An 18,627-nucleotide genomic window follows, 5' to 3' on the forward strand; every position below is an offset into this window, starting at 1 on the left:
ATCCTTGTGGCTCTGCACTGGTCTCTTTCAAGAGGTTCCCCATCCTTCTTGAATTGATGCAGCCTCACCAGGCCAGAGCAGAAGGGCAGGAGTACCGCTCTTAAACACCGGCTTTCTTCGCCACAAGGGGACATAGCTGGGTCTCTTCCCAAAAAGCATTCTGCAACTCACATGCATATATTAAACCAGTTAAGACTTGTTCTTTGGAAGAGGCCTCAAGCACAAGCCCTGTGAGGAGAGGCTGAGGGAGCTGGGGTTGTTTAGCCTAGAGAAGAGGGGGCTCAGGGGAGACCCTATTGCTGTCTACAACTCTCTGAAGGGAGGTTGTAGCCAGGTGGGAGTTGGTCTCTTCTCCCAGGCAACCAGCACCAGAACAAGAGGACACAGTCTCAAACTGCGCCAGGAGACATTTAGGCTGGAGGTGAGGAGAAAGTTCTTCACAAAGAGACTAGCCATTGGAATGTGCTGCCCGGAGAGGGTGGTGGAGTCACCATCCCTGGAGGTGTTCAAGAGGGGAATGAATGTGGCACTTGGTGCCATGGTTTAGTAGTCACAAGGTGTTGGGTGGCAGGCTGGACTTGATGATCTTTGAGGTCTTCTCCAACCTTATTGATTCTATGATTATATGCTTCTATGTATACATTCATTTCAGCAGAACTACTTAGAGCACCAGGAAGCCCAGTTATCTCTAAGTCCTAGATTAATACAATAAAAGTACTTTTGGATTATTAACAGATAATCAAAACCTTCCAAAGGACATCAGTTCTTCCTTTTGATGCTGCCACCTTTGGCCTCTGCACTTCCTCTGAATTTCAGTAAAAACCCCAAATGGGTCTGACCCACCATTCAGCGCAGAATGCTAGTCCAAGTCTTGAGGAAAGAAGCATGGAAAAGAGTGGAGATCCTGTGATGATATATATAGCTTTTAAAAGCATAATGAACGTTAATTAATTAAGCACTCAGGACCTGAAGAAGAGTGGAACACTGGAACATGTTGCCCAGGGAGGTACCTGGGGCCTCATCCATGGAGAAATTCAAGGAGAGGCTCTACAGGGCTCTGGGCAATCTGATCTAGTTGAGGATGTCCATTTATTGCAGAGGGTGTTGGACTAGTTGACCTTTGGAGGTCCTTTCCAACCCAGACCATTCTATGATTCTTTGAAATGACACAGAGAACTCTCACATCCTTGAACAATCTGGGGCTTTGCCCCACCTACAATCTGTTGGTTCTTGTTATTGTTTTCTCCTACTAAAGTGTGTGACTCACACACATATTTGGCCAGAGATTGGCACAGTCTTTTATCTTATGCCAGACTTGCTGTTAACAATTTCTCCATTTTGGAAATGACTTGGTGGAAGGAGGAAAAAGTGTCACTCCATACAGTAGGCCCATGAGTGCCTGAAACATTTCTAATATCATTGGCAAAGGAGTGGTCAGTGTTTTCATCTACATAAATCTTGTGCTGTGGAAGCCTACTGCTCCTCCTCACCTTCTCTGTCCTCTGTTTTCCTGCCAACAAAACCCATGACGCAACAGCTCTTAAATAAATTAGTCCCTGGTTGTGTTTTATGATACCATGGTGAGCACAGGCCTGACTCTTAGTAAGCAGCATCTCGGCACACTGGGAAGCTTTCTGCTTTAACCACTCTAGCAGCCAAGCAAACTTGCCTACGCTGCAAAAATGATGTGAATTACTTCACCTCTGTGTATCATAATAACCCTTACCACACATTATGCCAAATGTTCAGTGCTGAGCTGCAAGGAGCCAAAATGCAGACAAAACCCCAATAATGTCTAAAACAGAGTTCGAGTGAAGCTGGGTCCATGCCAGGTTGCGGAGATCGTTCTTCATGTCAGTCTCAGATCTGACTCTTGTGCATATGAACTAACTAAAGGGGCAGGGAATAAAACAGCATTTGAGTTATTCTCACAGAGCAGGTACTTAATAATATCCACATTTCCAGCATTTGAACATTGTGCTTTTATTAAGCAAAAAGCGACTCCCACCAAATATCCCTCAGTTGCAGTAAAGGCTGTGAGCATGATTCTATTTCAGCCTGTGAACAAAGCCATATGGATTTCATCTGAGGGATTTGGGGGTTTTGATTCCTATAAAAGTCATGATGTCAAACAAAACTTCAGATCAGTCCCAAAACGTATGCAGTGTGACAGCCAACAATGGAGGCTACACAATGACATTCTTCGGCCCAGCAACATCTTTGGGCTCGGCAAGAAATTGAGCACAAATGTGAACAAGCTTCAGCTTTCCAAATTTGAATGAAAGGCAGTGTCTGACGCTTGAATTATGCCATCTCACAGCTGGGGATGCATTTAACACAACATCCTAAAACTTCTTAGCAGATCCAGTGTTCCGAAGACGCTGCAGTCACGTGCGACGTGCCACACAGCCTTTCCTACTTTTGAATGTCTCTCCATTCATCTCCTCAACTATAACCTGCAACACGCACTCGCAATGCTCACCACAGTTTTCCTCACGCTGCACAGCCCAAAGCATGGCAATGTTAGCAGGGAGGAATTGGACACATAATCAGTGAGCATCTCTAGCGCTTTCCAGTTAATTTCTTGATATTAGTCCAGCAGGAAACGAAGCCTACTCCAAAAATGCACGTCAGATTCTTCAAAACCCAAGTCTCAAAGGTCTGCGGGATAGCTCTGTTAAGCTGGAGCTACAGCCGCTGGGAGGCTGACTGGCAAAGTGCAAGACAACATCAAAAGAATTTCTAAACATAGCAAAATAACTACCAATCCTGGTGTCATGTGAGAAGTTTCTTAGAAACACAGCAAAACATTTAGGGTTATTATACGTTCAAAACAGAATTTTGCATGTGAAACAAGATCCAGGTTTATTGGGTATTTGCTTTCAGCTCAGTCAAGGACAGAGCGGGGGGGAAAAAAAGTCTGCTTACTTTCAATACCAAAAAAAATTGCTACATCATTTATAACAGCTGGTCATACTGGTGAACAAACCACTCAATTAATCATCCAACTACTGTAGGTTTGAAAAAGACAACACAGGGTTTCCATTCCTAATAACGTGCAAAATATTGATTAGTTCCGGGACAACACATGAATAAATTACTCCTGTTGATCATTAGGCTTTGCAGGACCCAGAAATTCCAGGTACTTTTCACACATCATTTATCACTATTTTTTTCTTTCATTTCTCTTTGCTTTTACCTCAGGTTTTTTAGAATGGTAGCCAAAATAAACAGAATATTTCCATATAGTTCCCTCTCTCACTTCCTGCTTATGAAGGAATTTTCACTCATGGCCTCTCGCACTTCTTGGGATCAAATTTCTCCCAGCAATCTGCAGCACTGTTTCCCCCAGCAGCTAGAATGCACATTTTAATTATGAGTATTATTACAATCTCCTTTTCACTCCCCCATCCCACATTCCTCCTTCTCTGTCCTTTAGGCTGGTCCTTCCCAAACCAGCTCTTAGAGGTAAACCCACAAATTTTACTGCTTGCTTCCTTAGTCTATTGCTCTCTCACCATTGCTTTATGAGTGCTGGGCTCCCTAAAAAAGACAATAAATAGAAAGAAAAGTCAAAAGCTTCTGAAATTTGTGGCATAGCTCTTCTGTATGAATCATAGAATCATAGAGCCAATTAGGCTGGAAAAGACCTCAAGGATCATCAAGTCCAACCTGTCACCCAACACCTCCTGACTACTAAACCATGGCACCAAGTGCCACGTCCAATCCCCTCTTGAACACCTCCAGTGATGGTGACTCCATCACCTCCCTGGGCAGCACATTCCAATGGCCAACAACTCTCTCTGTGAAGAACTTCCTCCTCAGCTTGAGCCTAAACTCCCCCTGGTGCAGTTTGAGAGAGTGTCCTCTTGTTCTGGTGCTGGTTGCCTGGGAGAAGAGACCAAACCCCACCTGGCTACAAACTCCCTTCAGGTAGTTGTAGACAGCAAGAAGGTCTCCCCTGAGCTTCCTCTTCTGCAGGCTAAGCAACCCCAGCTCCCTCAGCCTCTCCTCACAGGGCTGTGCTCGAGGCCTCTCCCCAGCCTCATTGCCCTTTGGTGGACATGGTCAAGACTCTCAATGTCCTTCTTAAATTGAGGGCTCTCAAGCTGCACCAGGGGAAGTTTAGGCTGGAGGTGAGGCAAAAGTTCTTCCCAGGAAGAGTAATTGGCCATTGGAATGTGCTGCCCAGGGCGGTGGTGGAATCACCGTCACTGGAGGTGTTCAAGAGGGGATTGGACATGGCACTTGAAGCCATGGTTTAGTTAGTCATGAGGTGTTGGGTGATAGGTTGGACTTGATGATCTTTGAGGTCTTTTCCAACCTTATTTATTCTATGATTATGTTGTTAATGTCTATAGTAAACAGGTAATTCTATAATTGATTTTCAGAACTGCTTGTAAGAGTTGAAAGAGATCTCATGGTCAACTGTGACTTTTCCAAATGCTGAAAAAGTTCAAAGGGTTGGGGAAGAAAAGTTCCTTACTAGGTCAGTGGAGGTCTGCTTCCAGAGGCATTACAAACAAGGCTGCTGAAACCATCTCAGAACTGTCTTCAGATTGAATTTCATGCCAAAGAAAGACTCAGATGCTGCTGTCTAGATCAGAAAATATTCCAGGCAATTTCTCATCATGTTTTAAGTTAAAACCATAGATTTTGGTTTTGATAGTGCTGACAACATGTATTTTATCTAACAGAACCATCCAGGGTGGAATGGAATGAGATCACAGGGATGATGCTTGCTCTAATTTTTAGCAATGCATAGGAGGGGAAAAAAAATATGTCTCTTGTGATTATTTAATTGCCTGGACTTTCTTTCCATAGCATGAGCACATGTGTGAGCTGGTATTTATGTGCACTGACATGTAAAAATAAATATATTAATATATATATATATATGTATATATTCCTTTGGAGTAGACTTCCAAAACAAATCTGAGAATGACAGTACCACAGTGCTGACTCTCAGCTGCACTCCACAAAATGCTCCTAAGAGTTCAATACACAATATTTTTCATCTGACACTTTGCAAGTAAGACACAAATTCCATTCCTAAGGAAGGCTCTGCAGAGCTGCAACTAACAAGGTGAATGCATTCAGTCATGCAAAGTCTTTTCTTAACCTGACACACCCTTTTTGGAGTTATTTTCCTATTCATCATATTCTTTATAAAAATGTCACAGTCCCCATAATTTAAAAGCTTGAGGTTAGCTAGAGGCAGGGGAATAATAATACTGAGTGCCCTGCACAGGAAAGTTGCATGAAACATACAGCAAATATGAAAAGAAAAAGTGATCTCTGTGGTGGTTTGGCCCTGGCTGGGGGTCAAATGCCCACCAAACCCATTCTATCACTCTCCTTCTTAGATGGACAAGGGAGAGGGGAAAACATAGAATCAATAAGGTTAGAAAACACCTCAAAGATCGTCAAGTCCAACCTGTCACCCAACACCTCATGACTACTACACCATAGCCTCAAGTGCCTCGTGCAATCCCCTCTTGAACACCTCCAGAGACAGTGACTCCACCACCTCCCTGGGCAGCACATTTCAATTGCTAATTACTCTCTCTGTGAAGAACTTTCTCCTCACCTCCAGCCTAAACTTCCCCTGGCACAGTTTGAGACTGTGTCCTCTTGTTCTGGTGCTGGGTGCCTGGGAGAAGAGACCAACCCCCACCTGGCTACATGGTTTAGTTGATTGGGTAGTGTTGGATGATAGGTTGGACACGATGATCTCGAAGGTCTCTTCCAACCTGGTTTATTCTATTCTATTCTATTCTATTCTACAACCTCCCTTCAGGTAGTTGTAGAGAGCAATGAGGTCTCCCCTGAGCTTCCTCTTCTCCAGGCTAAACAATCCCAGCTCCCGCAGCCCCTCCTCTTAGGGCTGTGCTCAAGGCCTCTCCCCAGCCTTGTTGCCCTTCTCTGGACACATTCAAGAGTCTCAATGTCCTTCTTAATATGAGGGGTCCAGAACTGGACACAGGACTCAAGGTGTGGCCTAATCAGTGCTGAGTACAGGGCAGAATGACTTCCCTGCTCCTGCTGGCCACACTATTCCTGATCCAGGCCAGGATACCATTGGCCTTTTTGGCCACCTGGGCACACAGCTGGCTCATGTTCAGCTGCTGTTAGTCAGTACCCCAGTTCCCTTTCTGCCTGGCTGCTCTCCAGCCACTCCGACCCCAGCATAACAAAAGGCCTGTGAGTCAAGAGAGAAGCAACTTGATAGGATGAAAAGCAAAAGCAGAGGCTGCACATGGAAGCAAAAGCAAACAAAGATAATATTGTCTACTTCCAGTCAGCAGATGATGTTAGGTCACTCCCGGGAAGCAGGGCTTGTACATGCGTAGCGGTTGCTCCAAAGGACAGATGCCCCCACTGTCCTCATGCTGCCTTCTTTCACATAGTTTTTATATCTGAGCTGACACCATATGGCATGGAACACCCTTTTGGCCAGTTTGGGTCAGCTGGCCCAGCTATGTCTCCTCTCAAGACCATGCCCAGCCCTCAGCCTACTGTTGCAGGGGGAAATGCTGGAAAAGCACAGCCTTGGTTCTTGGTTCAGTGGTAGCCAAAACACCAGTGTGTTATCAACAGCCAGCTGCAGCACTGCAAAGCACAGCACTAGAAAGATGCTCTGGGGACAATTAGCTCCAGCTCAGCCAAATACAATACAATCTCTAAGTAAAACCATGGAACAAATTATGATATAAGATTAATATCTCTGATGGTAAAAAATAATGAAATTGGCAGTACATGACTGCTATGTGATTAAACCCAGATCTTGTGTTCTACCTGTGCAACCAGTTGATGACTGAGACTCAGGGAGAAGGCAATCCACTCCTCATTGGGCTGTCTGCTAGGAAAGGCACTCACTGGCTGTAAAGGTAACATGCATCACCTCCCTTTTGATTTGCTGTTTCAGAGAAATCCATTTTCAGATTCAGAAGCTAACTTTTGCCTGAAACAAAGAGAATCCTGTACTGGAGGTTTTATAGCTGTGTGATGCAGAAGGTCACAAAAGCCTCGCTTGATAGAATTACTTTGTTCTGTAGCAATTTCACTTATGAAGGCTGATGAAATCAGTAGCTCCTTCATAATATGTACATACATTGCCAAATTAAAGAACACAGTTTGTGTTCTAAAAGTGGTGGCCCTAGGTACTCTCATTATCTTCCATAACCATGCATTCTCACCCCATTTTGTGGCTCTTCACTAGTACAGTCACCTCTTGCATGCTGGTTTCTCTTCCTAGTGGTCGATCTTGAAAATACTTTCTCATAGAAGGACTCCAATGGAGTCTTAGAATCATAGAATCAATAAGGTTGGAAGAGACCTCAAAGATCATTAAGTTGTGATGGTTTAAGCCTTAACTGGGAGTTAAGAGCTCAGCTGGGGGCAAGGCTGAGAATCTCTCCCCTGCTCCCTCCTCCTCCTCCCACAGAGAGGGAAAAAAAAGGGAAAGGAGCAAATCCACCAAGCAATAATTTGGAGTCGGCTTGGAAGTAGAGAGGTAAAGAGATTTTCTTTAAACAAAACCAAATATCTATCTATCTATCTATCTATCTATCTCAATAACAGGTAAGGTTCACAAGGGCAAGGAACAAGGATGGATGGGAGTGGGACAAATAGGAAGATTACAAAACCAGTTTTTTCTCTGAAGAGGTGCAGAGGCAGCAGGGAGAAGGATCAGGCCCGACCACATGGCAGAGGAGCAGGAGGGCAGCTGCAGTAGCTCTCATCCAGGAGAGGCAGGAGCCAAAAGGAGAACTAATGAACCCAGTGCCTTGCCTTTGATACCCTAGCTGGGCAGGGAGGGGGGAGTGGAACAGACTCAGTTTGCCAGTGGAAAACGCCCTGCAGGGAAGGCAAAGCACTCACAAGCCCTCCCCTCTTTATTTTCAGAAAGGGTGTTAGCCCACCACACAAGTCCAACCTGTCACCCAACACCTCATGACTACTAAACCATGGCACCAAGTGCCACGTCCAGTCCCCTCTTGAGCACCTCCAGGGACGGTGACTCCACCACCTCCCTGGGCAGCACATCCCAACCGCTAACAACTCTCTCTGTGAAGAACTTTCTCCTCACCTCCAGCCTAAACTTCCCCTGGCACAGCTTGGGACTGTGTCCTCTTAGATTTGGGCCCTATGCTGTGAATTTTTTGAAGCAGGAAATCTTCTTTATCTGTTTTATGCAAGATGATAAATATTAACCCTAAAGGACAGAAGTAGATGGTTTAACAAAACTTGTGTCTGGCATACACATGCAATTAAGTTTCTTTAGACTCCATACTTTATTCCATTTTATCCAGGGAAGGGAGGAAGAATGAAGCTTCAGGGTTGGGAAAGTTATAAATGACATACCATGAAAAATATTTCTTAAGGTAGATTTTTTTTTTCCCCTCTAGATTTGATTCCCTCATCAACAAGTGGCTGTGTTTTAGACACATTTCTTTAACACCATGACCATACCAAATCATTCCCTTTTTTTATGCTATAGCATAAATTGTCTCAATGTAGAGATCCTGAGGACAGGCTCTATAAATGATTTCTTGACCTCCTCCTGCAGCCCCAGACAGCATGACAGAGGTCTTTTGAGGGCATCTTCCACTTCACCAGCACCGCCACCCCATGTGATCCGAAAGCCCCAGGTCTCCTTATAACAGCCAGCAATGAAAATGTACAAACATGTGGTTAATGATCTTAGCAGAAACTTGATTTGGGGCCTTACATGTCAAGTGGTTTCACATGTACCCTCTTCTTTGCAGTGGCAAGGGTTACAAACTTTAAGAGGGAAGGTTGTCACTTTTTTAATGAAAGCATTTTTCCTGAGTAGCCAGGTTGGGCTTCTCACAAGAGACAGTAAGGTTCAGGGAATTTCACTTGTCTCCAAATTAAACTGAGCCAGACTGATGTAGTGCAGTTGGTGTCCCTTACACTTCTTGAGTGCTTCACTGTGCTGGGCTACCTGTCACCCAGTGCAGCTCTACCACGAGCCCCAGAAAAAGAGGGAAGGAATGAGGGACAACTGCACGAGTCCTCTCCTAACGCTCTTGTGGTGTGTGCAGCATAGCCAGACCAGAAACTGCTCCACTGATGGGATAATTTGTCTCCTTTTATTCAGTTAAGCTTATTTGCATATCCGAGGTTAATATTTTTTCCTGTTATTCTAGCAGCAAATGCACACCAAGAGACATGCTGATACACTGAGTGGAAAATCCTGTGTTTGTGTATGCCCACCACTGAAGTCAGTCATAACAAAAGAAATGACAAATTATGTGATTCCTTCTCAAAACTGAATCCTGTGGTGTTTATGCAGAGCATAAGGATACTTTATGCCTTTACTACAACAAGCATGCTTTCTATTTGCATAGATAAGTGAAACATTGCCCTGTCGTTACAGAGAGTCAAATGTGCAAATTCTAAGCCCTGCCATAGTCCCTGGATGTAAGAGTGCATTCATATGTTTGTGTTTAACATGAACAAATTTATGATCTGATGTGGATTCCTCTGAGTACAGATGTATTCCAGCTATTTGCTGAGTCCTAATTTTGAAGAAACAAATGTGAGTGCTTTGAGGGGGAAAAGGGGGAAAAAAGGTAGGGGTTTTTCCTATTTATTTTAAGGGCTTTCAGTGCAGAATCTTTTGCTTTTTTTTATGAATGGGTGGGTTGAGGGTTGTCTGTGACAGGTTAATGGACAGCATATTAGTAGCAAATCAAGACTGGGAAAGTAAATCACATGCATTTAGGTCTGTTTGCTCATTTTTGTAACTGCAGAGAGTCCAGGTTGTATGAACGCTGTCAACGGAAAGCTGCACCGAAAGGTCAACTTTTGCTGTTGATACTGCCAACAGTTACAGCAAATAATCTGCATACATTTGAGGTTTTACCCTCAAGATCATTTCAGGAAAAAAATAGTATGTTTTGTGAATAAGTCTTCTGAATATGTCTTGCATAGGAAGGCAGAGAGGAAGAAGTAAAAAGTGATCATATGGCTTTCATGTAGCCATGCATCTGCCTGGTGAAGGGTTTCCCCTTACCTTGAGGAATCCCTCAGGACACTAATTCAGCTCCCATTGTCAGTTATACATAGATGCTCACTGTCCAAAGAGGATGTGAATCCAGAAGGGACTGTTGCCTTGCTCTGCTTGGGGTCCCTTTTATCATAGAATCACAGAATGGCAGAGGTTGGAAGGAAAGTCTGAAGATCATGGAGTCCAAGCCCTCTGCCATAATAGGATTACCTAGGGCAGGCCACACAGGAACGTGGTTGCTTCCCTTAATGTTACATACATGGAGATCAGAGGCACCCCTGATTCCTCAGTGCTTAGTCAAGTCAATCTTAGAGCCTTTCTGTGTTGATAGGACAACTTAGAGGGCTTGCCACAGATTCCAGAGCATGCTTATCAGTATGCTTGTTGTAGTTCAAGTTAGAGATAACTACATTAGAACAGGATCTATATTAGGCTCAAGATCAAAGTTTACATCTGAGGCCAAAGCAAGAGAAATGTCTGATTTTTCAGTAGTCCTAATCATACTGATAGGCTCTCAGTTGCCACACTGACAATAGTCTCATTTTCATAACTCTCAGATCAATCTCAGTTTCCTAAAGCGTTGCTGTCTTGAAAAGTGGGAAATAGAGAACCTACCCTGGAAAAGGACTCACTGGAGCAGGTTGAAAAAAATTAAATACTCCTTTAAATTTAATGGGGATTGCTTGCTGGCTTTTATTTTGCCCTATTTCTCACACATGCAAATACATATTTTTCAATCATCAGTCATCTGCATCAAACTTATGTGTCCCAGTGTGCTTTCCTTCGATGGAGTTGGACAAATTCCCATGGATTTCATCTGGAGGAGGGTCAGAATTAATGTGCATTACTGAAAACATGCAAACCCATATTCTTGCTAGCAGTTACTTAAAGAGGTGTGGAGCTTTTGACAACTCAAAGCATATAACCTGTCTTTGATATGACTTCATTTGCCTGCATGCCAGAAGGAAAATGATATTGCATATCTTCCTGAAATACCCTTCTGATGTAAATGCTCTGTCTGATTAACAGCTGTGTCCTTTCCTTAGGAGACATTCCTCTGTGTGCAATTCAGGACTTTCTCAAAGTCTCATCTTGGAAGGAAATGCTTCAGGTCAACTAACTGAACCAGTCTTAAATGAACTTTTTGCTGTGTCTGATTATTGTCCTTACTGAAACCAGAGGATGCACTGATTTCATGGAGCCAGTTATGAATAGTAATTGTGGGGTTTGTGATATAGGAATGAAAGGTCAAAGCAGCTAAGATCATCTGATCATAGAATCACAGAATCAGTAAGGTTGGAAAAGACCTCAAAGGTCATCAAGTCCAACCTGTCATACAACACCTCATGACTAATAAACCATGGCTTCAAGTGCCAGGTCCAATCCCCTCTTGAACACCTTCAGGAACGGTGACTCCACCACCTCCCTGGGCAGCACATTCCAGTGGCTAACAGCTCTCTCTGTGAAGAACTTTCTCCTCAGCTTGAGCCTAAACATCCCCTGGTGCAGCTTGAGACTGTGTCCTCTTGTTCTGGTGCTGGTTGCCTGGGAGAAGAGACCAACCCTGCCTGGCTACAACTTCCCTTCAGGTAGTTGCAGAGAGCAAGAAGGTCTCTGAGCCTCCTCTTCTCCAGGCTAAACAATCCCAGCTCCCTCAGCCTCTCCTCACAAGGCTGTGCTCAAGGCCTCTGCCCAGCCTGGTTGCTCTTCTTTGGACACATTCAAGTGTCTCAATGTCCTTCTTAAATTGGGGGGCCCAGAACTGGACACAGGACTCAAGCTGTGTCCCAACCAGTGCTGAGTACAGGGGCACAATGACTTCCCTGCAATGAAGGGAGTGCTCTTACTAACAGTCCTTTGACACAAACAAACAAGCTACTATGCAAGAGGAGTACAATGCTGTAACTGAGGGACGGCAGTATGGCATCAGGTATATGAACCTGATTTAGTTCAATGAAACACACAGTATAGCAAACAGTACTAAAGATATGCATATGTCTGTTTGCCAGTGGTAGAAACCCAGAGCAGCTTCAAACCACTGACTGTCTTAGCCAATTAAAAAGGAAACTTCTAGACACTGCTTTAATGGTGACCAAGAAGAAGAGCCACTGGGATGTTGGTGTGGCACTGAAAGATTGCCAAGACCTGACCTGCAGAGAACTGAAGATTAATTAAGTTAAAAGTAAAATGAATGCAGGTTAGGAAAGTCCAGAAAAACAGACCTCAAGGGGTAATGGTGAGTTTTTCAAGGGATTTTTAGGCTGTGTTTCTAATTCCCATGGAGAGTAAGGAGAGCTGTAAGGCACGCCTATACTCTAGGTGTGCATTTGTTTTTTTACAAAGAAAAGAGTTTGATCCCTGTTTAAAGATCAAACTCACATCATCTGGAAGACAGGACTCTTATTTATAGAGGTAACATACTTTATGTTTCTGGCAGAAGATCCAAGGTAAGAAATTTTCAAGCTCCTTTGTGTTTCAACTTTCTGACTTCAAATCACTTTGCTAGTCTCAGAACACAGCATTTATACATACCACAAAATCTCAAATTACCTACAGCTTTGATACATATGTTACCAGATAAATCACTGCAAATACATAGATATAGTTGCATATTACTCTTCCCTAAGGAAATGAGTCCATGCAATCACATACTTTATCTCCTTCTAACTTTTGAAATCTTTCCCAGATGCCAACCGCATTTGATGGAGGAGTACAGGTCACAGATAGCTAAGTTCCTAGAAATACAGTGATAATCAGTAGCTGAAACAGGAGGGCAGGCTGACTTTTGCAATTAAACCCTCTGTGTCTCAGTAGGCATCTGGCCAAAGAGCATGCAAGAACTCACTGGACTGTTGGGGTTAAAGTAGTTCTTAATAGACATGATAAGCATCTGCCTCTTTAATTGTCAAAAGCTTTGACAGCTCAAGAAATTTAATGAACAGAAGGAAATAACTCTGAAGGTAGTTGTGCTTCACTTGATCCAGTGCTTATAGAGCAACCCATGCAGGAAAGACTAATTGCTTTCCCCTGGAGCTTGTCAGTGCATAGGAGAATGGACTTTAATTATGCGTCTTCCTTTGCCACCATTCTGTGTGTGCCATAGAAAGCAATTTGATACATGGAAGGAAGAAGCACAATATGCTACAAATTTGCATTCAGTTTCATAAATGACAGACCTTTTCTTTGAGCAGTTAGCCTTGGTTTGAAGGATGGACAAAATTAGAATAGAATAGAATAGAATAGAATAGAATAGAATAGAATAGAATAGAATAGACCAGGTTGGAAGTGACCTTCGGGATCATCGAGTCCAACCTATCATCCAACACCATCTGCTCAACTAAACCATGGCACCAGGCACTCCATCCAGTCTCTTCCCAAACACCTCCAGTGATGGTGACTCCACCACCTCCCTGGGCAGCACATTCCAATGGGCAATCACTCTCTCTGTATAGAACGTCTTCCTAACATCCAGCCTAAACCTCCCCTGGTGCAGCTTGAGACTGTGTCCTCTTGTTCTGGTGCTGGTTACCTGGGAGAAGAGACCAGCCCCCACCTGTCTAAGGTATGTTCTCCATAAAATAACCCTGTCTGTACTTGTTTGGGGTTTTGGGGGTTAGTTTGTTGGAGGGGGTTTAAATTAATTCAGAGAATAATTAAAATTGATTATCACCTTTCCTTATCCTTCAGGTTTATGTCACAGGTCAACAGTAGGAACCTGTAATGGATTTGATTCTAATTAATTAGCCAAGGTAGACCACTCATGTACCAGAATAAATTACATACATACTTAAAAAGAGGACCAATAACAAAACTTCATGAGGTCACCTTATCCCTGACTTCCCATGCAAAGGTCGCTAAATAAATAAATAAATGGCCAAGCCCAGAGAGTGGTGGTGAATGGTGCCACAGCCAGCTGGCAGCCAGGCAGCAGTGGTGTGCCCCAGGGATCAGTGCTGGGCCCCATGCTCTTTAACATCTTTATTGATGATCTGGATGAGGGCATTGAGTCCATCATCAGCAAATTTGCAGATGACACCAAGCTGGGGGCAGGAGTTGATCTGCTGGAGGGTAGAGAGGCTCTGCAGAGGGACCTCAACAGTCTGGACAGATGGGCAGAGTCCAAGGGCATGAGATTGAACACATCCAAGTGCCAGGTTCTGCACATTGGCCACAGCAACCCCATGCGGTGCTACAGGCTGGGGTCAGAGTGCCTGGAGAGCAGCCAGGCAGAGAGGAACCTGGGGGCATTGGTTGATGGTAGACTGAACATGAGCCTGCAGTGTGTACACTGCATTGGTTAGGCCACACCTTGAGTCCTGTGTCCAGTTCTGGGCCCCTCGGTTTGGGAAGGAGGTTGACTTGCTGGAACATGTCCAGAGAAGGGCAAGAAAGTTGGTGAGGGGTTTGGAATGCAAGCCCTATGAGGAAAGGCTGAGGGAGCTGGGGTTGCTTAGCCTGGAGAAGAGGAGACTCAGGGGTGACCTTATTGCTCTCTACAACTACCTGAAGGGAGGTTGTAGACAGGCAGAGGTTGGTCTCTTCTCCCAGGCAGCCAGTACCAGAACAAGAGGACACAGTCTCAGGCTGTGCCAGGGGAGGTTTAGGCTGCATGTTAGGAAGAAGTTCTACACAGAGAGAATGATTGCCCATTGGAATGTGCTGCCCAGGAAGGTGGTGGAGTCAGCATCTCACCATCATTGGGGGTGTTCAGGAGGAGACTGGATGGGGTGCTCGGTGCCATGATTTATTTGGTTGGGTGGTGTTGGATGATAGGTTGGACACGATGACCTTGAAGGTCTCTTCCAACCTGGTCTATTCTATTCTATTCTAAATGCCCCTTGCCAGTTAACACAACAAAATAGTAGTTTTAGACCTTGTCCTGAAATTTACAGCAGCAACATTTAATTAGATATCTCTTTCTAATTATTACTGAAACATGAAATAGGAGAAATCTTTTCATGTGTAACTTTAAGATGCAAGAAGATGGATATAAGAACCTGTCCACATTTTATTGCACTATAAAGCACACAGCCAAAACAAGCAGCACAGAGGGGTTATTACTGGGTCCTAAAGTTTCCCTAAAGAACTGGAAAAAGTACTTGCAACAATATTGGTGTATTTGTCCACAGAATGATATTATGTGAGCTTTTCAGTAAGAATGCAGAAAAGAAAGGGAGCACTTCCAAAATCAGGCAAAACATTAAAGAAGCAACACATTCTGCTGGGACAGGTGTGGAAAGCTTCCTTTTAACTTCACTTGGTGCTAGTTTTGGCTAAAGGAAAATTTATAAGGCACCATTAAAATTCCCCTTTTAAAGCTTCTAGACTGTTCTTTTCCTACAAAAAAAGAAGTATTCCAAAGATGATGATAATTAATAAACCCAACTATACTAATAAACACTTAACACTTTAGCCTGGAGAAGAGGGGACTCAGGGGTGACCTTATTACTCTCTACAAATACCTGAAGGGAGGTTGTAGACAGACGGGTGTTGGTCTCTTCTCCCAGGCAGCCAGTACCAGAACAAGAGGACACAGTCTCAGGCTGTGCCAGGGGAGGTTCAGGCTAGATGTTAGGAAAAAGTTCTATACAGAGAGAGTGATTGCCCATTGGAATGGGCTGCCTGGGGAGGTGGTGGAGTCGCCATCACTGGAGGTTTTCAGGAGAAGACTTGATGGGCTGCTTGGTGCCGTGGGTTAGTTGTTTGGGTGGTGTTGGATTGGTTGATGGGTTGGACACGATGATCTTGAAGGTCTCTTCCAACCTGGTTTATTCTATGTATGTATGTATTCTAATATTCCACATCACAGCCTTGTAAAGAGGTTTTCCCAGTAATTTACACCCTCATGAATCTTCTCCCAAGCTATCCTCCAGGAGTTTTTTGTGACAGAAATCATTACCCCAAACTCAGCCTACAGTTCTTCACTCTCAAGGTGCTGTCCATCTTTCCAGTCTTGATTGTGGTCGCATAGAGAATATATCTCCTGGTCATTTTACCTGGATTCTGGTGTTTAAGCTGTTAGGTAATCAGTTAAAATAAATGCTTTGTGCATTTATAAAAGGAAATGTGCATGATTTCTCACCATGAAGTTCAGAACAGGGTGAGAAACTCCAGAGAACCCAAAACTCATAGTACTTAGCGTTACTCCCTTCAGTGGCTCTGCTGGGCTTGTGCCTGTTGTTTTTCCTTGTTGTGATTATAAAACTGAATGTCTGCCTTCTAAAGGAGTGAAAAGAAGCTGGTTGATGGCACACAAAAAGCCTAATATTATTGTAGCACATAGTTGAATAGATGATCTAGTGTAATATGTAATAAGAAGAACAGAATATCTATCCTATTTTGAAAGGGAGTGGTTGTAGGTTTTGTTGGACAAAATCAACTTTCATGTTTCTCATAGGAAAGACTATGTTAAATCTACTTGATCCAGTGCATTATGAAAATACAGTAAACCTTTGAAGATTTCAGGCAATTCATGAACTTTTTTCCTAACCTTCCTTTATAAGGATACAGCATCCTTGGTCTCTGAAAGCAATTCTACAAGGCACAGTGTATTAAAGGGTATTTTTTGTGGAAAAATGGTTTCTTTGTCATTCAAAATGTGTTTTTAGGCCTATAATTTCCTTCAAGTGAGCACAGTTCCGCTAACAGGAGTATATTATTTTGACAGTAAGTCACTTGGCATAAGACTTCATTGTGTGTGCCTTTTGTTTATATAATCCTTCCTAACAGTAACAAGGTGTTTACTGTTCAGCAAACACATTTTATTTTAACTGCCAACAGTAAAACTGTCTGATAAAGTTTGATTTAGCTAAAGAAAGCAAGTTCTCATTTAGCCCAAATAAATCTATGGTGCTATAGACAGCTGTTTGGAATACATAATCCCCCAAGCTCTTATAGCAAGGCAACTCTTGCTATTGAATGAGCGAGAGAGAGCAGGCTCAGCTGTTCAGGATGTGCTCCATTACAACTGTAATCTATAGCATCATCCTGCCATATTGTGAAAGCATTATTCACATTCATCAGCAGTGAAGCAAATACTCTTCTGACAGATGCTCTACAGACTGATAGCTGACACCCTAAGCTGAGCTCCATAGATTTTGCACTAAACACGTCCCACGGCCCCAATCGATGTGGCCTGGCTGTCTGCTTCTCCCTGCTCTCCTGCAAGGAGATCAGCATCTAATACCATTTCTGTAAGATTCTCAGGGAGTTAACTGTCTCCAAGTGGAAAAAATTCAGATCTCAGAGAAACAGTGAAGCCAGACCCCTCTCAAAATAACAGCATTTTGCTGCTTGAAAGAAAAAAATATTCCTAAGCCTAAAGGCATTTTTCTCCTATTTTATGGCTGACTTTATCCTGGAGAAATTTGCCAAAGAAATGCTATTTTTAAGGCTAATATTATAAAGATTTTTGAGAGCAGCAGGGGAGAAATTGCTAATAAGTCACATGGAGTCCATTGCCTATAGCAAATGCAAAGCAAAGGAGACTCGAATATTTGCTTCCTGCTAAAATCAGAATACACAGTGAAAGTATGTGCACAGGCAGAGAGCAGGACGTGCATTGAGCCAATGCTGCACTTCCATTTTAAACAAAAAGTGCTAGAATTAATCTTTTTACTACAACAACTATAACAATCTTCTAACCTTAACCTCAAAGCAATGGTAGTTTGCCACTTTCCTCTCCTCCCCCCCTCTCCTTCCCCTTTTTTTTCCCCTTTTGTAGGATTACTTCTTTAAACACTGCTCCTGCTCCCACTAAAGTCACCACCAGAACTCCTGTAACTCACTGAGAACAGAAGCTGGCTTATAAAGTGGTTGTGGTTTAGAACACGCTTTCAGGAATGATAATTAGTTCAAAGCTGAAAAGCAGCCACTTACCTACAGGGAACAGAAGGAACAAGAGTCGAAAAGAACACAAGCTGTTTCTGAAGCATATCAAGGCAACCTTAAATTTAATTTCTGTGCTAGAATTCAGGGACAAGTGAGTTGGGTTTTGTTATCTGTTATTATTTGCACTATCTTCAAACAGTCTAGGTACCAAGACTATAATCTTACATTAGATCTGGGAGTTCTTGGAAAGGCAATTAGCTCAGCTTCCTATTTTCATTCTGCCACAGCACACTTTGCATGGAAAGACACACAGATGTGCATGACTTCTTGCAGAAGGATTACCAGAGTAGGGTTAATTGTAAAGAATCCCTACTTCTGACTGAGCAGTGTCATGCTTTGAAAGCATGTCTTGTGGCCACTTTTTGACTTTCACTGTGTTTGGTTGGTCACAGTATCACAGTATCACAGTATAACCAAGGTTGGAGGAGACCCCAAGGATCATCAAGTCCAACCTGTCCCAACAGACCTCACAACTAGACCATGGCACCAAGTGCCACATCCAATCTCCCCTTGAACACCTCCAGGGACGGTGACTCCACCACCTCCCTGGGCAGCACATTCCAGTGACGAACGACTCGCTCAGTGAAGAGCTTTTTCCTCACCTCGAGTCTAAACCTCCCCTGGCACAGCTTGAGACTGTGTCCCCTTGTTCTGGTGCTGGTTGCCTAAAGGTCTTTGCCTTTAAACTCACATTGCAT

Source organism: Dryobates pubescens, chromosome 2 (genome assembly GCF_014839835.1).
Source record: "Dryobates pubescens isolate bDryPub1 chromosome 2, bDryPub1.pri, whole genome shotgun sequence".
NCBI classification, from domain to species: domain Eukaryota; kingdom Metazoa; phylum Chordata; class Aves; order Piciformes; family Picidae; genus Dryobates; species Dryobates pubescens.